The sequence below is a fragment of the Ursus americanus genome, chromosome 19 (assembly GCF_024610735.1).
Source record: "Ursus americanus isolate L20-20 chromosome 19, mUrsAme1.1.p, whole genome shotgun sequence".
NCBI classification, from domain to species: Eukaryota; Metazoa; Chordata; class Mammalia; order Carnivora; family Ursidae; genus Ursus; species Ursus americanus.
Genome location: NC_142145.1, coordinates 40,840,105 through 40,863,561, shown reverse-complemented (window position 1 = coordinate 40,863,561; position 23,457 = coordinate 40,840,105).

Genomic DNA, 23,457 nt, shown 5'->3' with positions numbered 1-23,457 from the left:
ATGTTTGCTTTCTCTGTATGAAAATTATAGTGGGAACTTTAGAAGTTACCTCAGACATTATGTGAAGTTGGAAGTTAAATAATAATTATGTACATTGTCAAAGACACAAATCAGTAGTAAATATATTTTCCATGAAAGTACATACAATCTGAATCTGATTACACAAGATGAAGGAAATATAAAAGCAAGAATGATAATGGTAAAAGATCATTATCAATAAGAAATATCAATAAGAAAATCATACAGATAATTCTGTGGCTATATCTTCTAATAGTTGCAAATAAAGAGCTTAAAGAGTTTTAATGTTGTAATGAATGTTGAGGACAAAAGTTGCCTTGGTAACATAAAAACTTACATTTGTATATGAACATGCATTTCAAACTGATGATCTAAGATCTTTTGGTGATAGAAAAACAATATATTTATTTTAACAATGCTTCTAGTCCAGAGTGAGTAATAATCCAACTGAACTATTTTCTAGTTTAAAACCTATAATTAGTGAAGTTGAGGGGAAGAAGACAAAGGGATAGGAAACTAGAAATGGCAAGGTAGAAATCAGAGCTAAAGGATAATTGACAATGGTGAGGATGCAGAACAGAACCCACTTAAGTAAAGAGAGTACTCAAAACAGTAAGAAAATAAGAATGGCTGAAATAAGTTATTTGTTAAATATGGAAAGGAAGGAAAGAGTATCATGAAGTTGCAAGGCAGATTAATTTTAATTTTAATTTCAAGTCAGAAAAATTTCAGAACTTACTACTACAGAGGTGCTCAAATTGATTAGGAACAAGGAAAATAGCAAGCTTAGGAGTGAAAATTTAGATATATAAATATCTGAAATGAATCAACAATGCATGCCCCATAGCAGTTTCTTACTAAATTATTATATGTATGAAAGGGAATGATAACCACCCCTCAGTATTCATATTCTAATTTTCCATTTTATAGTAAAATTCCCCCATTTTTTTTTTAAGATTTTATTTATTTATTTGACAGAGAGAGAGACAGCCAGTGAGAGAGGGAACACAGGCAGGGGGAGTGGGATAGGAAGAAGCAGGTTCCCAGTGAAGGAGCCCGATGTGGGGCTCGATCCCAGGCCCTGAGCCTAAGGCAGAAAAGACTGAGCCACCCAGGCACTCCTCCCCCATGTTTTAATAAGATATACAACCAGTGAGATAGAAAGCCACATTGCCCAGCCTCCTTTTCAGCTCAGTATGTGACTATGCCCTTAAAGAGAATTCTAATGTTCCTGCCCCAGACACTGAACTGTCAACATAGTGCGTATGGATCAATTTAGTTCCAAGGGGAAATACTAAGGGGATGTCAGAAACTAGATAAAAAGAACAGAAGTTCTTGGGTTACTTCCTGGTTCAGAGCGGCCTGACCACCTGGACTTCCCTTTTTCCTCTGGAGAATTAGTAAAAAAGATAAAGTTACAACTTATCTAAGCTATTAAGTTGTAGGTCTTTTTGTTACTAATTAATACACAACGAAAATGTTTATTTTGATGTAGCTGTTTACTAATAGGATGATTTCATTATCAGTGCTTGCCTGCTTACTTAAAGATGTGAACTTTTTGCTATACAGGAAGTGATAGAATAGCATTGTGGAGATTGGTTTCTGGTTACTATAAAGAGAAAAATCTTCTAACCCCTAAAGGAAGTTAGCTGCAATTGTAGTATTAGATATATGCCACAGTCTTGATTTTTGGAGGAAAAAACATAATCAAATTCGAAAATAATCTTTTGCCCTTATCCCGAGTACATGTCTTCTAGGCCCAGGCCCTTTCTTAAATATTGATTATTCCCTATTAAGGGTATAATTCTCCAGTTTTTGTAATCCTTTCCTCTTCTTACCTTCTCCTATTGTATTTTTAATTTTAACAAGTTACTATGTCAATGGATGTCAGGAACCCCAAAATATCAAACATTGCATTAAGATATTTGTCCTGAGATAAATTTTATAAACTTAAAAAGATTTTTTTGCACACACATATGTGTGTGCGCGCGTGCGCACACACACACAGGAAACAGGTTTTTGAGCAAGAATAATTTTGACAAAAGGACAATCAATTACTTTTATGACACTACAGCATAGATCAAAATATGTCTGGAAAAAGTGTTAAGCACAATAATCTTGCAAGGTATATTATCAATGTAAAACATAAGTTATTTACTGAATACTAAAATAAAAGTGAAGAGAGAGCTGAGAGAATGTGTGTGAAGAAACAAAACGGTTGATGATAAGTCTAGTTTCGTAAAGGCCAGGACTGAAAGGGTAATAATGCATGTTTTGCTGACTTATTATACACGTATTTTAAATATATATATTCTTATATACGTAAGTTGTATGTATAATGTGTATATATATATATATATAGTATATGTGTGTGTATAGTGTATATATATGCATATATGTATAGTGCATCACATTAGAATTATCTGGAAAGCTTTGAATCAATATTGATTCAAGGAACCCACCTTCAGATAATCTGATTCTGTTGGTTTGGGATGGACTTCATACACTGATTTATTGTAAAAGTTCCATTTGTTGATTCTAATGTGTAGCTGTCTTTGAGAAGTATGATTCTTGAATGATTTGAAATAAATCTATTATAAATAAAAAGTGTGTGTGTGCGTGTGTGTGTGAGTTTGCAGCTGCTGTTTCTGCTTCTTGGTTTGGGCTAGTTAGCTATTTGAATAAATCCTAATGATGACAGCTGTCCAGCAATTAGGAATCTCCATCTTATAATCTTACTAGAAAATAATCTTGTTTTTTGTCTCCCTATAATCAGCTGTTAAAATTTACATAATTAATTCCATGCTATGCAGTTTTTAAATTGGCAGATGATTATGTGAAGGAACTACAAGAGAGAAGGCAGACCATACTTGAAAGCAGATTTTTTTCCCAAGAAAACAATATTTCAATTAAATAAATAAAGCCTGCCTCCACTTTTTAGTAAGTTGTCTTTAATACAAGTTATATTTCTTGGACCAGTGCTGCGATTAGAATATGCATACAAAATACTTCACTCTGTAGTATTTTCAAATAAATGTATACTCTCTTTGCTTTTCTGGAAAGTATAAAATGAGAAAAAATTTTTAAAAATGTATTTTCTCCAAGGTAGAATACACATATCTTCCTTTGTACCTATAAAATGTTCTGTTGGATCTTCTCAAGATCTACAGAATGGATTTAAATACAAGAAACAAATGTTTAGTGATAATGTGTATAAATTAAATTTATCCAAGTTCATTAATCATCAATAACCAATAATAAGGATATATATTGAAAACTGATTTGCATAAATATCTCCATATGACATAAAAAGAATGATGAGTATCTGAATAGTAATATGTGCTTGTTTTACTAGATGTCCTGTTGTTATTTTATTTTGACTACCACTCAGAGGGATTGATGATTCTTCACCAGGAGTCTCAGGAAGGGTAGCTAAGTGAATAGTAAAGGACCTAAGGAAGACAATAGACTGTGCTGGCCTTCAAACATGGAGTAGGCCACTGCTGGTAACCCAGTAATTGTAACCTAAAGAAACACAGAGTATTTTGAAAATATTCATATCCTTGACAGGTGCCACAAGCACAGTAAGGCTTAAATTTCAGAAAGACTTACTTAAAAACAATAACTATTTAATAACGGCAATGAAAAATTACAATTTATTACTTGTGTTTTTTTGCAAGAGAAAAAAATTCAGTGCTAAAGTGCTTTAGTTTTAAAATGACTTCCTATAACAATTATTCAAATAAATAAAAACCTTAATACAAATAATAACTAGCACAAATCTTCCCGAGCACAAAGCCAAGCAAGCAAATAAAGGTCTCAATCCACTAAAAGAGTTTCACAAAACTATAGCTTGCCTCAAATTTGGTTTCACCAGATGTTGTGGATGATATAGGCAGATCTGGGCATAGATAGATGGATTGTATGCAATTCAATGAACTCCTGCTTTAATATCATCTATTTCTCACCACTCAAGGAAGCAAATCCAAATATACATGTGAAATAGAAGCCACTCTGTTTTTAAAAAGTAAAATCATGCACACATTTAAGTTTAAAATTGGTTAGTTACTTGCAAACACCACAAAGCTAAATGTAGTATACGTTATGAGGTATTCTGTTCTCATCTTCCATCTTAACATGGTGCTTAGAAATAAACATTGACTTAAGAGATGTTTGAAGACCTAGAATGATCTAAACAGAGAGAAAGACCTAGAGGAGTCATCATTAGTAACAGTTAATGTTTAAACCAGGAGTTACTGTCAATGACTACCGGAGTTATAAGAATTGCCTAGTCCTGTGGAAATTTTGAAGATACTCTTGGAGTTGTTAATAGACTTTATACGCACCTCTCCAATGGGACTGGCACCAAGTTCTTGCCATTAGGAAGAATAGAGAGAGAAGGCATGGAAAGAGGATTGCAGTCTAATTCTGATCCATTGATTGTATGCCCCAAAATGTATGTTGAAGTATATTCAGAAATTTTATATAGGCTTACTGGAAATGAGTGTTATGACTGAATAGCAATCTTTACATAAGCATGGACCAAGGGAAATATATGAAATTTTTGCCGAGCCGGGGCAAGTATTCTTTTTTGATTAAACATAGTAAGTAAGATATTACATTTTTTAATGACTAAGTTTCTGGTGGACAATATGGTGAGGTTTATTGGTCAACATAATCTGTGAAGGGGATCAAAATCAAAAGGATTTTGAGCTATGACCATTCTTTCAGATTTATGGTTATATAAATCTGGAGGAAAAGAGTGTAACTTTAGGAATTTAACATAGTGATGCATCAATAAGACTTAATCTTGCCAACTTTTTCAGTGATCACTCCAGTGGTCTGAATTTTCACTTACATGACATCATAGCTGTGAAATAAAATTATTCTTCATCTCTAGACATGGTTCTAGTAGTGTTTATTAACTGGGCCTATGTATAATTTTATTTAAAATTCTTGGATTCAGTAGTAAGCATAGAATTCAAAAACACAGTTACTGGGACCAGACTATCACATGCCATAAAAGACCTTCAACAAGTTATATTCTCATGCCTTAGTATCCTCATCTGTAAAATAAGGCTTCAACTAATATTTATTTAACAGAGCTGTTGTTAGGATTAAATGAGAGATGTGTGTGGGGGGAAAATCACTGAACAATTTTCTCTTCTTATTCTATAACCAAGTAGCTGAATCCTTCTGATATATTAGCTAGATAATCATCATCATTTTCATCACCATCATTATTATTTTCATCATGTAGGACTTACTGTACACTTACTACCTGCCAGACACTGTTTAAAGTACTTTAAATGCATTAACTTATTTTGTCTCCGTAACAGACCAATAGGATATACAAATTTAAAATGAAGTATTTTCAAACTATAAGTATTTATAGTTCTACGATCCTGACTTGATTATATCTAAATAGAACAGGCCTTCCCTCACAGAGACAAATCAAACAATCAAATTAAAATACAGAAAAGGAAAAACAAGATTTTAATTACATGGTACCAAAATAATCATTCAATTAAATATAAAATCATTTGGACTTTGTCATTCTCAGGTAAACATCAATGTTTATCTTGTTTACTTATTGTCTACTGTATATTGTCCACTCGTTCTAAACTTACTCTAATTTTTATATAGAAATAATATTGAGTCTCTGTTAGACTTTCATATGTATTTTTACTATTACCTTAAAATTTCCTATACATTATTTGGCATTGCTAGAATTGCTAGGATTCTAGATAATGCCAAGATAAGCAGAAAACTATCCATAAGAATTTACAAAAATTAAATAGATTGCCAGAATGTTAGTAAAACCATGTACGTTTCAAGAAAGAAAAACGTACTCACTGATGTCTTGTTAACCATTCTTTAAAATCTGATAAGAAAACAGCCCCATTACATGGGACATTAGAAAGACCAAACAGATAAACAAAAACTGATAAACAAAACATATCCTAAAGGTAGATTTCTAATGATCAATAAATTACACTTAGATAATTAATGAATTCCTCTTTCTTCTAAATGATTCTTTCAAGGAGACTGTTTCACAGTTTCATAGTTTCTGAAAAGTACTTTAGTATGTTTACCTGTTTATATAGAACTTACTGGCACATGTGATAGGATTGCAAGTAATGATTTTAAATTAATGGAAGTTTTAGGTAGGTTTGAAAAAAACTTAGAAGCAAAAATATTAAATAATATATAAGTAATATAATGATTAATTAAAGTGGAAAAGATTAAATTGGAGACAGTTGAATCAACTCTTTAGGACATTTTATTTCTCAGAGAAAGAAAAACATTTTTACCTGAAACTAGTGTGAAAGAAAAAGAAATGGGAGTCTGTTTTATTCTCACAATGCAGTTAAACCACCTACAAAGTTCTCTTCAATCTTGAGACTGGAAGAAAAGGAGTGGAAACAGTAGTAGGTGTGGGCCTGTGTATACCAGCGGACACCCACTACATTCACTGTACAACACAGTCTGAGTATCTTGTGTCTGCAACTTTCTAAAGGACCAATAAAAATAGTTGAGACAGAAAAATATATGTTGTCCAAAAAAAAAAAAAATGAAAGTAATACACATTTATCTATAAAACAGAATCGCTTGTCAATTTTTTTTTTAATTTATATTTTAGTTAGCTAGCATAACATGCAATATTGGCATCTGGAGTAGAATTCACTGATTCATCACTTACATACAACACCCAGTGCTCATCATGACAAGTGCCCTCTTTAATACCCATCTCCCATCTAGCCCATGCCTCACCCATCTCCCATCAACCCACTGTGCTCTCTATAGTTAATAGTCTCTTACAGCTTCTTTCCCTCAATCCTTTCATTCTTTTCCCCCATCCCATATGTTCATCTGTTTGCTTTCTTTTTTCTTTTTTTAAGAATTTATTTATTTTTAATGTTTATTTATTTATTTTGACAGAGAGAGAGAGAGAGAGAGTGCATGAGCATGGGAGGGGGAGGGGCAGAGGGACAGGGAGAGAATCTCGAGCAGACTCCCTGCTGAGCACAGAGCTGCTTTTGGGGCTTGATCTCATGATCCTGAGATCATGACTTGAGCTGAAATCAAGAGTTAGGTGCTTAACCAACTGAGCCACCCAGGTGCCCCTCATCTGTTTTCTTAAATTCCACATATGAGCGACATCATATGGTATTTGTCTTTGACTGAGTTATTTCCCCTAGCATAATACACTCTGGCTCCATCACGTCATTGCAAATGGCAAGACTTCATTTTTTTTTATGGCTGAACAATATTCCATTGTATATATATACCGTATTTTCTTTATACATTCATCAGTCGATGGACACCTGGACTCTCTCCATAGTCCGGCTATTGTTAATAATGGTGCTATAAACATCAGGGTGCATGTACCCCTTCAGATCTGTATTTTTTGTGTGGTTTGGGTAAATATCTAGTAGTGCAATTGCTGGATTATAAGGTAGTTTTATTTTTAACTTTTTGAGAAACCTCCAAACTGTTTTCCAGAGTGGCTACACCAGTTTGCATTCCCACCAACAGAGCAAGAAGTTTCCCTTTCTCTGCACCCTTACCAATACCCTATTGTTTCTTGAGCTCTTAATTTTAGCCATTCTGACAGGTGTGAGGTGGTATTTCATTGTGGTTTTGATTTGCATTTCCCTGATGATGAGTGATGTTGAGCATCTTTTCATGTGTCTGCTGGCCATCTGGATGTCTTCTTTGGAAAAGAATCTATTCATATCTTCTGCCAATTTCTTAACTGGGTTATTTGATTTTTGGGTGTTGAGTTTGATAAGTTCTTTACAGATTTTGGATACCAACCCTTTATCAGATATGTCATTTGTAAATATCTTCCCCCATTCCATAGGCTGCATTTCAGTTTTGTTGCTTCCTTTGCTGTGCAAAAGCTTTTCATCTTGATGAAGGCCCAATAGTTCATTTTTGCTTTTGTTTCCCTTGCCTGTGGCAATGTGTCTAGTAAGAAGTTGCTACAGCCAAAGTCAAAGAGGTTTCTGACTGTGTTCTCCTCTAGGATTTCAGAAAAAGCATTTGACAAAACACAGCATCCTTTCTTGATAAAAAAACACTCAACAAAGTAGGGATAGATAGAACGTATCTCTACATCATAAAGGTCATATATGAAAGACCCATGGCTAATAGCATCCACAACGGGTAAAAACTTTCCTCTATGGTCAGGAACAAGACAAGGATGTCCATTCTCGGCATTAATATATATTATATATATATATATATATATATATATATATATATATATATATATATATATAATATATATTATTTGTTTATTTATTTATTTTGGGGTGTAGAGAGAGAGAGCACACGAGTAAGGGGAGGGGCAGAGGGAGAAGCAGACTCTCCGCTGAGCAGGGAGCCTCATGAGGGGCTCAATCCCAGGACTCCGGGATTGTGACCTGATCTGGAGGCAGATGCTTAACTGACTGAGGCACCCAGGCACCCCTCAGCATTACTATTTAACACAGTGCTGGAAGTCTTATCCCCAGCAATAAGATAACAAAAAAGAAATAAAAGGCATCCAGATTGGCAAGGAAGAAGTCAAACTTTCACTATTTGCAGGTGACATGATACTCTATGTGGAAAACCTGAAAGACCCCCCCCCCCCCCAAAATTGCTAGAACTAATACATGAATTCAGCGAACTTGCAGGATATAAAATCAATATGCAGAAATCTGTTACATTTCTATACACCAACAATGAAGCAGCAGAAATAGAAATGAAGGGATCAGTCCCATTTATAATAGAACCAAAAACCATAAAATACCTAGGAATAAACCTAATTAAAGAGGTGAAAGATCTGTACTCTGAAAACTATCGAACACTTATGAAAGAAATTGAAGAAGACACAAAGAAATGGAAAAGCATTCCATGCTCATGGATTGGAAGAACAAACATTGTTAAAATGTCTACACTACCCAAAGCAATCTATACATTCAATGCAATCCCTATCAAAATACCACCAGCATTTTTCACAGAGCTAGAACAAATCATCTTAAAATTTGTATGGAACCACAAAAGACCCTGAATAGCCAAAGAAATTCTGAAAAAGAAAAAACAAAAAAACAAAAAACGAGGCAACATGATTCTGAATTTCAAGCTATATTACAAAGCTGTAGTCATCAAGACAGTATGGTGCTGGCACAAAAACAGACTCATAGATCAATAGAACAGAACAGAGAAGCCAGAAATGGACCCACAACTATATGGTCAACTAATCTTTGACAAAACTAATTTTCCCAATGGAAAAAACACAATCTCTTCAACAATCGTGTTGGAAAACTGGACAGCAACATGAAGAATGAAACTGAACCACTTTCTTATCCCCTACACAAAAGTACATTTAAAATGGATGAAAGACCTAAATGTGGAAAGGAAGTCACTTGTCAATTTTTTATTCACGTCAACTCAACTCATATAAATTATAATTAATATGAGCTTAGTACATTTTAATAGATTTATAATCATGTCAAATGGGAGCACTTAAGATTTTTCTAGGATCTATAAAAGGCTTACAATTGTTTCGACTACATACACCAATAACATAGAGTCCTATGTGACTGTGGAAACTTTTTTTTTCCTCCATCAATTGACAAATAAGTGGATAGCAATGAGACCCCTAACAGAGCTTACTGGTAAAAATTATCTTTGGAGCTGTAGCACCTTGAGATGGTTTGCTTAAAACTTTAATTCCCTTAATTGGATTTTGCTGTGAAGTGAGGCCAACCTACCTAGCGTGCTCTCCATTCTTGGAACTGTGCCTTGACAGATGGTTCTTAGTAATTACTACAATCATGGCACCCCAACTTATACCTCTTACTTCAAAGTCATTTCTCTTTATTAAGGCTATACCCAAAAGAAGGTATCAGGGACTATTACTTTAAAGAAGTTATTTTTTCCTAAAAAACACATATGCAAAAATTTAAAACTTGGGGAAATTCATTAAGTTATTGATGCATGGCATATATATTTATATGTATATAAAATATGCAAAACTATTAGAAAGCACAAGCAAATTACTATTTTAAGGTAATATAAAGTTTATGTTTCCATATAAAGCAAGTGTGTATACGGAATCTCTCATAGTCCCAAAGAGAATTATAAAAATGATAGCTTAACCAACAAAACATAATATTTAAGAAAATGGATTAAATAGTGAAAAATCTATTAGTAATATTTAAAAACAATTGAGATACAAATGCATATTTAATATTATACATGTACATGTCCACTCATATATGTACATATATGTATGTGTATGCAAAAATCTTGCTTATTCTGTAAAAGTCATGAAATATAATTTTATTTGTACAATTATCTTCATTATTAGAGCTGTATTTTGACTCTAACAGTTTCCAAGAGCATGTCATCTTTACTTCCACCTAATGTCTTTGAGTTATTGTAATTTTATATCATTTTATCATTGAAAATTGGACCCCAAATCACTATTGTCCATTTTAATAATATTCAGTTATATATATTTATATGTTTATTTATTAATATTACACTGAATGCCAACACGAAGTTTCCTAAAAAGCAGAGCAGATCACTATAATTTACATATACTAATAAACATACCAGACTCCCTTTATTAGTAATACGCAATTAGAAATTATGAAGGAAGACATTACCATATTTCCATTAATATAAAACTATACCTTCAAGTGAATAAAATATATGGATATTATTATATATAGTTATATATATTATGTTACATATAATATATTTTAGAAGTAATATAATTAAATATTTATATATTGGAAAATATAAATATAAATAATATAATATATAAATAAATATTATATATATGCACATATATATATGAAGAAAACCTCTAAGTCTAACAAGGGAAATGGGTGACATGTAATAATAAATAGACATACGTGGTGGCTGAATATGATGATCTTAATTGCACATAAATCTCTAGATGTAATAAAATTCCAGTCAAGTGAAATCCTAAATATTTTGCTTCTAGTAAAGTAATTTGTTTCAAGAAAAAATATTATGGTTGTAGAAATGCATCAAACAGGTTAAAGATGTCTTTGAATGAAACCCTACGTGTCGTTTGGCAGAATCTCTGAGAATTAAAGACTTCTAAGATGCACCTTTGATTATTGTTGATTATCTAGGTTATTTCATACAAATATGGGGACAGAGAACTTAAGTTGTAGAAAACTGTTTCCTGTCAATCATAATACAGATTTTCATCCATGAAAATACAACCGATGTTATTTCATAAAGTTACATTTGATTTTCCACTCTTAGAAAAGTTGACATCAAATATTATATTATAATTTAATATTAACCAGTTGTGCCTCCATTACCAAATTAATTTCAGGATTCCTGATTGTGTATATGTGTATCAGTGTATTTTTTTTCTTTTTCTGATCTCATTTGCACTGATTGTAACACCTTACCGGCTCCTTCATTAAATGAGTTAAATTAAATATTCGATATGTGTGTAAATTATTTTTACATGCATGAGGGTCATTACTTACTTGAAAATTATAATTAAGCAGTTTTGGATGTCCAGGATACTGACATTGGTGCAGTCAAAATACAGAATATTTCCCATCACCATTGGATGCCTCATAATGCCACTGGATAGCCACATATATTTCTACCTTGCACACCCTGCCTTAACCCCTGGAAATCAATAATATGTTCATTTCTACACTTTTGTGAGTTCAAGAATGCTGTAGAAATGGAATCATAGGGTATGTAACTCTTCGAGAATGGTCTTTTCCTCACAGTATAATTTTGTGGAGATTCATCCAGGTGTTGCAGGTACTACTGTCATTTCCTTTTATTATCACGAATGTGATACAGACACACCTCCGGTATGAACATGCCGTAGTTTGTTCACTCATTTGCCGGTTCAAAGACATTTGCATTGTTTCCAGTTTGGAGCTATTTAGAATAAAGTTTCTATAAACCTGTGTATACAGGTGTTTGTATGAATATTTCTTCATTATTCTGGGATGACTGCATAGGAGTGCAGTTGTTGCATTGTAGAGTGAATGCACGTTTTGTTTTTTTAAGAACCATCGAACTATCTTCAGACAGGCTGTACCATTTTATATACTCAACAGCAATGTATGAATAATCCAGTGTCCCCACATACTTTTCAGCCTTTATAAAAAATTTTAGTCTTCCTGATAAGTGTGTGATGATATCTCATTTTAGTTTCAATATGAATTTATTGATCTCAAGAAAAGTGCTAAGATGAACATATTTTCATGTGCTTTTTTTTGCCATATGCATATATTCTTCAATGAAGTGTCTGTGTATCTTTTGCTCATGTTCTTAATAGGAATGCCTGTTTTTTAAGCATTGATTTTTAAGCATTCTTTATATATTCTAGTTGTTAGTATTTTGTATCAGATACGTGGTTGGTTAAAAGTGTTTTCTCTCAGTCTTTAGACTGTCTTTTCATCACTTAACAGAGCGTTCAGGCAGCAAAGTTTTTCATATTGATGAAGTCCAACTCATCAATTTTTCTTTTTATGCATCTTGTTTTTGGTGTTAAGTTTAGGAATACTTTGACTAGCCTTAGTTCACAAAGATTTTCTCCTATTCCCCCCCACCCAAAGTTTCACACTGTTACATTTTACATTTAAGTCCATGATCCATTTTGAGTTAATTTTTGTATAAAATGTGAAGTTTGGATTGAGATTTGTTTCTTTTTTGTCAGTAGATATCCAGTTGCTCCAGGAATGTTTGTTGAAAGGCTTTATTTCCCCCACTGAAATGCTTTTACTTCTTTATCAAAAATCATTTGGGAATATTTTGAGGAGCTTTTCCTGAGTTTTCTATTCTATTCCACTGATCTATGTGTCTATCCTTTCACCGGTACCAAACACTTTTGATTACTGTAGCTACCTAATTAATCTTGAATTCTGTTAGACTGAATCTTTCCACATTACTCTTCTAAAACTTGTTTTGGTTATTCTAGTTCCTTTGCTTTTCAATATCAATTAAGAATGTTCCTGTATATATCTATGAAAACTCTTGCTGGGATTTGGATAAGTTTTATTAAAACTGCATCTCAATTTGGTGAAAATAGATATCTCTATAATGGCAAGTCTTCCAATCCTTAAACATATTATGTCTCTCTCTCTCTCTCCCTCTCTCTCTCTCTCTCTCTCTCTCTCTCTCTCTCTATATATATATATATATATATATATATATTTCATTTCTTTCATCAGTATTTGGTAGTTTTCAGCATACAAGTACTATGCATTATTTGTTAAACTTATACATAAGTATTTTTGTTTTGAGTAATTGTAAATGGTATTAAATTTTTAAATTCTGGAGTCTATGTGTTTGTTGTTAGTATACAGAAATAGAATCTTATTTTCTATTTGGGGGAGGTATATTGACCTTGTATCTTGTGATCATAGTGAAGTCACTTATTAGCTCTAGGAGTCTTTTGTCTTGTTTGTTTTTGATTTTGGTAAAATCTTTGTTATTTTTCTATATTTGCAATGACATCCTTTGCAAACAGGGGCTGTTATTCCTTGCTTATCTATGTGTCTTTTCCTTCTTTCTTCTTTTCTTTCCTTTCTGCCTTTTCTTTCTTTTACTTTTTCTTTTCTATCTGCCTTCTTCTCCTCCTCCTCCTCCTCCTCCTCCTCCTCCTCCTCCTCCTCCTCCTCCTCCTCCTCCTCCTTCTTCTTCTTCGGTGGCTTATTGCACTGGCTAGAACTATTACCACAATATTAAATATGAATAGTAAGAGCAGTCATCTTTGCCTGAGTTCCCAAACAGGTGGAAACATGTTTCTTATTCATTTCATTATTAAGTACAATGTTAGCTGTATCTTTTTGGTAAACGCTCTTTATCAAGTTGAGTAAGATTCCCTCTATTTCTGTTTTTTGAGTCTTCATCAAGAATGACAGTTGAATTTTGTGAAATGCTTTTTCTGCATCATTCTATATAAGCATTCTGTATGTTCCTGTCATTTTTTGTTTTTTGGCTTGTTGATGTAATAGGTTGCATTGACTGATTTTAAAATATTGGACTAGCCTTGGATCCTTGGAATAAACCCCATTTGTGGTATCATTCTTTCCTTATATTGATGAATACTATTTGCTACTATTTATTAAGAATTTTTGTGTCTATATTCATAAGGGATATCTTTTCTTCCTCCCTTCCTCCCTATCTTCCTTCCTCCCTTTCTTTCTTCCTTACTTCTTTCTTCTCTTTTCTTTCTTCTCTCCTTTCCTCTCTTCATCCCTTCCTTTTTGTTTTGTTTAGTTTTGTTTTGTTTGTACTGCCTGTCAGGTTTTGGTATGTGGGTAATATCAAGTTCAAAAAATGAAGTAAACAGTGTTCCCTCCTCTTCTATTTTCTGAAAGAGGCATATAGAATTGGTGTTAATTCTTTTTAAAGAGATTTTGGGGAATTCTCCAGTGAAACCATCTGGTTCTAGTGATTTCTTTTCGAGGAGTCTTAAAATAAAAAAATCCAATTTCCTTAATAGTGAAAGGGATATTCAAAAGATCTATTTTTTATGGTGTGAGTTGGGCTAGTTTGTTTTTTTAAAGTGCCAACTTTATTAATGGTAATAAAAATCACTTCCTGAGGGAGAAGAAACCTGAACAAATTTTAAGGGCCTCAAAAAGAGGGTGAATTTAACCATATTTACAGGTGTCACTTGTAAAATTTCATTGAAGGAGTTTCTTGTCCCCAATTTCTCAGCCTTGGGATAACAAATAGACAATATTAAAGGTGTAACCAGGACAGTTTAGGAAAGCTTCTAGGGAGAAGTTAACTTTGTAGCCTTAGTGTTAAAAAACTGTGTGACTCTATGTTTGCAAAGCAAACATAAGGAGGTCTGCATAGCTAATTAAAAACAGTCTTGTTGCCACTATGAAGATAATGAGACTTAACCTACCAGGTTCTCATCAGGACATATTTGGTTATGATCTATACCCTTAAAGAGACAGAGGATTACTTCATCTAGGAAATAACATGATTCCAGAGCAAAGGAATATTCAGAGACAAGAAAGAATAATTTAAAATCAGTAGTGACTGAAGTTAAATTTTTAAAAAAATATCCTTCAAATTTTAATAATGACTACAATAGAAATTAAATATGATTGTATTTAAATGTGTATAATCATTCCAGAAAATGAATAAATGTAAGAATCCAATAAATCTACGACTCTATGACATTACAGCATACCAGAAATAAAGGGTATTTCCAGAGAAAAGAAAACAGTTAAATATACATTAAAATATTTCAGCTAAAAATTAGAAATTAGAATGTCATCAGATTTCTTAAAATAAATTACTGGAAGTTGGGAAGTAAATACAGGAATATTCTGAAGGAAAATGATTTTTTTTTTTTTGAAAATTGGTGTAATAAAGAATTCCATGTCTTGTACATGTGTCAATCAAGTGTATGGTTTGAATAAAAACATTTTTGCATATGTTTTGTCACAAAAATTTTACCTTCCTTGATTTTCAGAGGCTATTGGAGGAAGTATCACATCAAAATTAAGAAGGTAGTTACAGAAGAATACTAAATAAAAGATAGAAAGATATGTAATGCAGTAAAGACAGCAACCACAAAAAAGAGACAAACAGAAACTAAGGCAAGGTAGTATGTTTTTGTGGGGGGAACTGACAGAGGGAAGTAACAAAGTGACAGTTTGATCTTTTCCAAAAGGAAACCAACATATCATAACATTATCACTACATACCAACATATCATTATACACACAATCTTTTGATTTAAATATGATGGTTAAAAGGAATGCATACCAGCTAATTTTCAGAAAATAGTTGCTTTGGGAGAATAAATGCGATTCATAAGAGGTGAGCACAGAACTGGTAGCACCATGTGACATTTTATTTTTTTAAAAAGTTTTATTTATTTATTTGAGAGAGAAGAGTGAGGGGAAGGGCAGAGGGAGAGAATCTTCAAGCAGATTCCCTGCTGAGCATGGAGCCTGATCTGGGGCTCGATCTTATGACCCATGAGATTACAACTCATGAGATCACAACCTGAGCTGAAACCAAGAGTCGGACGCTTAACCTACTGAGCCACCCAGGCACCCCATACCATATGACATTTTAAACACTATACAAGTATTACCGTGAAAAAGAAAAGTCAGACCCCCAAAATGTTCATGATAAAAAGAACTCTCAGAAAAAACAATAAGAAAAGAGCAATAAATTACCCAAGAGTAGTGTGAAAATAATATAGTCTGGGGGAAAAAAGTAGATAATAACCATACAAAAATACACTTAATCTCACTAGCAATAAAGATAGATGAGTAATGGATTCTCTGAAGTGCTTATCATTTGGGTAGAAATATAAATTAGTAGAGCTATTGAGGAGATCGGAAATAACATTGGACTTCCTATAAATGTGTTCACAGTTACAATCAAGAAAATGTTCAAAGCATATATTGAATTATATTAATCTTTCCTTGACTTAAATAAAAAAGAAAGAAAATAGCATAAATATCCATCATTTAAATGAGTGAATACTGGAAAAGCCCTGAGAAAACAACCTGGCACATAATGAGTCAGTAGATGCAGGCTATTGTCAGTATTGTCATTCTAATTTGAGAACTATTTATTAAATTATGATCTAATAATAAAATAAACTACATCAATCTGAAAGGGTGATGATCATTCATACTTATCAAAATAGAGGTTTTTCCACAACCTATTTTAAGACTAAAGATTAAAAATATCATCTATGGTTCCATATTGTGTGATATGTGTTTGTGTAATGTGTGTGTGTGTGTGTGTGTGTGTGTGTGTGTGTGTTATCAATATATTGGTGAAGATTGTTCCTAAAGGAGATGTTGGGTGAGACTATATTCTCTCTTAGTTCTTTTTTCATATCCTTCAAAGTTTTCCACTGGTCACACCGTAACACTTTAAAAAAAATGATGGTGCATGGGGAGATGGTCATACAAAATTCAACAGTTGACAAATAATTTCAAAATTCAAAAAAGATTTGCAAAGAAGTACAAAGTACAACTGGCTTAATAATTTTCCCCTAACCAAAAAAGTTCAAGCCAAATTCAAGAAGATTATTCTTATTTTAGGGAGACTTACCCTGAATCAATTGAAACAAAAGATGAATGACTAACATGTCAACAAAGTGTTTGACTTGACTACTTGATATGCTTTGTTCCAAAACATGTTACTTTTAATTATTTGATTCATGTTTGAATGATTTGTTTACCAACCTTAAATTGTTTGTTTTCCCATTACCAAGATTTCAAATATTGTGATGTGGCACATGTTTTAACTTCCTTTCTAAAAGGAAAAAGGACTTAGTAATTTATACTCATTGCTTCCTTCTTTACTTTTCTTGGCTTATAAGTTAACATAAGGATGAAACAGATGCTATATCATTTTCTGATATGTTGACTAAACAATCTCCAGGCATGGGGTTCAAATATATCACAGATGTCCAGCAAAAGTGGAGAGCAATTTAGTCCAGATTATAGCAGAAGAACCTAGACTTCAGGAAGGAGACACCAAAGAGAAGTCTGAAGAAAGAAAAAAAAAATGTGATTGACAGTTTTGAACATGAGAACATGGTGAAAAATGAATCAGAAAAAAAAAAGAAAAGAATCAAAAAGGTACAGCCCAAAATTGTTTCCACTTTACCTCTTACTATTGTTAAAAAATAGAATTCACTTTACTGAACACTAAATTATATGTAAAGTACATGAATAGTGCTTATGTGCAAAAGAATTTTAATGGTGGTTGGTTGTTTGTCAGAAATCTAAATACACTGAAATACCATTTCAATTAATCAGTTTTAGTATTTTTTTATTGTTATAATAATATTTACTTTCATGTAGCATAGTCTTGCTTTTTCTAGTTTTTTTTTTTTTAATTTGCTGGGAATACCAAATTCAAATTTCTTAGAATAGCTGTAAAGAGAAACATTTATAGAATGCAGTAATATTATTTTTATCTGCCTCATATGGGAGCATTTAACTCCATTGTTAGTTGCTGCTTAGCAAAACAAAAATAAAAAATACTTTAATGACCAATGGCGGGTGATAGGCAAAATTAAAATGAAACATCTACAAAAGAGAACAACAGAGATATTTTGCTGTCATTTGAGATATGATTACAGATAGGCTATTTTAGAATCATATTTCCATATAAACATATTCACAATATATAGAGCAAACAAGCAAAGTTTAAGATACACTGAGTGATTTTAAATATATAGTTATTTAACTTTATAATACATACTATGCACAAATGCACACATACAATTAGCAATGTTACACACTAAAAAAACTCTAAGTCTATGAATCAGTATGCTAAAAATTGGTAATATACAGATCACAACATTACTAATGATTTGTATTGGCTATCTTTTGCTCAGTTCTAACTGTATAATGTTAAAATAATAAACACAAATGCCCATGTAAATTTTTCCAAAGGAATTTTTTTCACTGTAACAGAATGATACCTGTGGAAAATAACACATACATAAATAGTCCATTCCAAAGGTAAGCAGAATCTGGTGATAGTTTTAAGTGCATTTATTGAGACCCAATGTCTCTATACCTACTAATTTATTAATGTGATACCAGGTTTGTTTGTTGTTGTTTTTTCTGACGCAGTGATTATTACTTTTGGCAGTTTGATAATTCTCAACCCTTCCATCCATCTCCCCCAAAAGCTTCCTTTACACTAACTCGATCCTAAGTTCTCAGTGGCTGAGAGAAAAAGATTTGGAGGCAGTTAGTGTGAGGCATTTTCAGACATCATATAAAAGATACATATAACTCAATTTGTCACCACCACTGTCAATTTGCAATCTTCTGAAATTTTGAAAAACTGCTTTTTCACATGCTGCACATTTCATTGAAAGACCCAAAACTAAAGAGTTTCTTAAGCTTCACTATGTATAACATTCAAAAGAGTCTTCACCATGGAGATTCTGTTTTTGTAGCTCTGGGCTTGGCTCTAAGGATCTGAATTTTTAAGAATAATTAAAGGATACTCATGTGAGTTATTGGTTAACATTATTAAAGATACAGTGTGTCAATATTATTTTGCAAATAACAGACACACTAAAGAATGTTAGAGGTGAGCTGGTTCCCTAAAATGTTTGATTAGAAACACTTTCTTTTGTTTGCATGGTTTTACAAAATACTACTGATACTATTATTTTTTTAAAAATCAGTTGGAAAACAACAACAACTGAATTGGGGAAGTGTTATTTTTTGCAACATTTCTGTGAAGTTAGTGTTGATTATGCTCCCAACTTGTTTGCCAAGGTTGGTACTGATGTGGTCATTTTTTCCATTAAAATCACCTATTTATAAACAGCTTTTTTTTTTTAAGTTCAAGAATGCAAAAAGCATATTAGTTTTATGCCAGGAAGATTTCAGAGGAGGAGTACATAAAACCTGATATTTTTCCATCATCTTTGATTGTAAAAGTAAGTTTAGCAAGACTCAGTATTTACTCTTTAGTGCCATTTAAATATGGGTACTTCAGCCACACACACACAAAATGGTTATAATGTTGGCAGTGAACATAGCAATTATTTAGGGAAGGGAGGAGGGGTACAAGTGTGGTTCACCACAAAAGTATTTCAAAATTCTAAGGGGAAAAATAAAGCCCTGCAATTAAAGAGCACTCTTTTAACAGAAAGGTGTATTTATTTAGATTTTTAAAGATCATAACCTTTGAATGATGATTCGTTACTGAATGTCTTAGCGCAGGTGTTCAGGTGTTCTGTATAAATTATTTGTCAAGAGTAATTGGTGGGTTATGTTACCTTAAAAATAGGTAGTTATTTCATTGGTGAATAGAAGAGGAGGTATGTGTGGGAAGTTTCATATTCCTCTCAGTATGTTAGGTTAAAAAAAAAGTCACCCATAGATTACATAATTTCCCTGTATGTTCATAGCTGTAATTTTAAATAAAATAGGTGACATTATTGGATTTTGAAGTTCCTTTATGAGAAAGTTTTCTTAGGTTTTTTTAGCATATGAGGAAGCCCTTAAATTAAATTCAAAACTGGTATAAAATAAAGGAGGGGTTTTTAATAGTGATTGCAATTTTCCTGAATGCCTCCTATTCTGTAAACCTCATTTGTAACCAGGGTAAATACCTAAAACAAAGGTGCCTTTTGTGTGTTTATCAAATTGGATTGATCAAAGTATATTCTTGTGCACTGAGTCTGTAATTCATAAGCATCTTATCATTTGTTATGAATGAACCTTCAGTGCTGGCCTCATACCATTTAGACTCAGAAGACTTCTAAGTCCTGTGATACCTTCTTTCTTTCCTAATGACATTTCCTTTATTTCAGTGTACAATAGAGTGTAATATAACATAGCAAGGTATTTGTTAGAGAGGAACACAAATTTATTTTATACTTCACATATGCCCAGGATCAACTTTAGCTTTCAAAATCGTATTTGAGTTCGTATTAATTTTCTTAATACAATAAGGTGAATCATCATTAGTTTAGTTCTATATGAAAAGTAAAAGGCACGGACTAAACATGCAATAGGTCTGTAGATTAAATAATTTTGTACTACCACTTTATTTAGGAATATTATCATAAGACAGTTCCCTTTCAATATTCCTCAGTACAAATTCCAAACTACTTGTTTGCATTCATGTTCTTATTTGTATTCTGCTTTCTTTAAATGCTCAAATCAGCCACAAAATTGTATCAACAACGACCTGACAGATTAATCCAGTTATGACCTCTTAAATTGGAAACTGCCCAAATCTTTCCTACACCCAGTCATGGACTGGGGTTTCATACTCATGAAATCTGGTCTTACAGATTCGCATTCCATTGATATTAACTCTTCAATTATCTGAACAATGAGAAGTAAATCTCTTCATTTATACATTTACCCAGCAGAAATAATTTCTCTCTCTCCCTTCCTCTCTTCATACTGGCCCTTTTCCTTTTGTCCTGGGACCCCTCATTCAAATGTAAGGTTTATTTTAAAAAATGTAACTAAGCTGGTCAGACCAGAACATACCCAGAAGCCGAATTCCCTTATTCTCCCTTTTCTAAACACCTTCTCCCAGGTCACAGAAAGAGATTTCTTGTACAAAACTCACTGATCTAAGACTTACGGGGCGGGGCGTGGGGGGATTAATGAGGAAAAGGAAAGAATTAAGATGCTCGTTTCATACTTTGTTTTCCTCTCAGAATTTTGGAATCAGCACTGATTTGGAACTATCATAACTTAAAAACATCCCTTTTATACTTAAATAAGAAATCCTTACATAAGAAATATGTACATGTTAAATGCATAAACTTTGAAAATATGATTAAGAACAAAAATAAATGAATTAAGCTCATTTACACAAGTAATGTTAAAAAAAATACATAGATGATCACATTCAGTGCTATTTTCCTTACCAAAAGGAGGTGCTATTTGACTATTTGGAACAGATCCTTAGTATCATTCGTACATATATACACGTGAATATATGCATGTCTGTATTTCTATGCATGTGTTTAAATAATGTATATATAGCCAAACTAATACCAATCTATTTTTTCTATTTGTATTTACATAAGTATAATCTAGTGAAAAGTGACTTACATTTTAACAGGCAAAATTATCTGCCAAAAATGTTGCTTCTTTGTGAACAAGAGGATATAAGGGGGAATTTACGGTTAATGCCCTTGAAGGTAATTGTTGAATGGAAGCACATTTTTATTTTAAATTTAAGTAAATACTGCCAAACTGAACTCTGATATTTTGAATCAACTTATAGTGTCATCAAAAGTATATGGAAGATACTATACATCACATTCCTCAATTTTCTTTCTCTCTTTTTTTTAAAGATTTTATTTATTTATTTATAAAGAGAGCGCACTAGCAGAGGGAGGGGCAGATGGGGGGAGGGGCAGATGGGGGAGGAGGGGCAGACTCCCTGATGAGCTGGGAGCACTACAAGGGGCTCAATTCCAGGACCCTGGAATCATGACCTGAGCCAAAAGCAGATACTTAACTGACAGCCACCCCAGGAGCCCCTCCTCAATTTTCTGTTAAGTTATTGATCTTAGTAATTTATTGGAGTTCTCCATGTTTTCTGGCTATTAATCCAGGTGTGATGAAAATGTTTTCACCCAGTCTATCTTTTATATTTTTCCTCTGTGTCTGGTGTATTTCATTATATATGTGATTTAAAAAATAATATGGTTACATTTATTAAGGTTTTAATTCTTGTTTTTGCATATTTTCTTACTTTAAAATATCTTTACTTTCTAAATGTTATAAATATATTATTGTATTCAAATTTTTCAATGAATAATCTTATATTTTTCTTATACTTTACAGTTTGGCTTCTATTATTATTTACTTGAAATATTTCTGGAGAGTTTTTTGGTAATGATCTGAGTAAACACATTATCTTCATGTTTTCCAATGGTATTTCCAATTTTCCTATCATACTAAGCATTTCTTCACTTTCCCACAGAATTAAAATACTTCTTCTTTTCATATATTATAACCAAAACATAGATTTTGCTCTGATCATATAGATTTTGTTCTAATCTTGTAGTCTCTATTTTTATCTATTTGTTCATTTATCATGCCATAGTTTACCATCTAATAGAGGAAGTTCATCATCTTTTAAAATTTTCCAGTGCCAGGTATATACCCAAAATAACATAAAACAAGTTCAAACAAATATATATATGCAGGTTCCTAGTCAAAATAGCCAAAAAAAGTGTAAACAACCCAAATACCTATCATTATATGAATAGATGAATGAATTGTGATATATACATATAATGAAATACTATTGAGCCATAAAAAGAAATGAAGTAATGATACATGCTACAATGTGGATGGACTTCACAAACATTATGCTAGGTAAAAGAAGCTAGATACAAAAGATCAGACATAGCATGATTCCATTTATATGAACTATTCATAATAGGTTGATTTAAAGAGATAGAAAACAGACTCGTGGTTGACAGGGCCTGGGAGAGGAAGGAATGGGAATTAACTCTTCAGTGCGTATGGGGTTTTATTTGGGAGTGAGAATATGTTTTGGAATTAGATATAGATGGTGGTTGCACACATTGTAAATGTAGTAAATGCTGCTGAATCGTTCACTTGAAATGGTTATTTCAGTTTAGGTGGATTTCACCTAAATTAAAAACAAATACTTTCAGCGCCAAAATGTGCTTTTTTTTCAGATTTATTATTTTTTCAGATTTATTTTGCATGTTCCCTATTGATTTGCATTCAAAATTCTACTGAGATTTTATCATATTATATTTACTTTGAAATTCATAAATTAATGACAGCACTGAATGTTTCTAAACAACACAGGCTGACTTATATTGATTAATTTCATGTATCTTCTGCAGAAAAAATATTTTGTAAACACACACACACACCTTATACA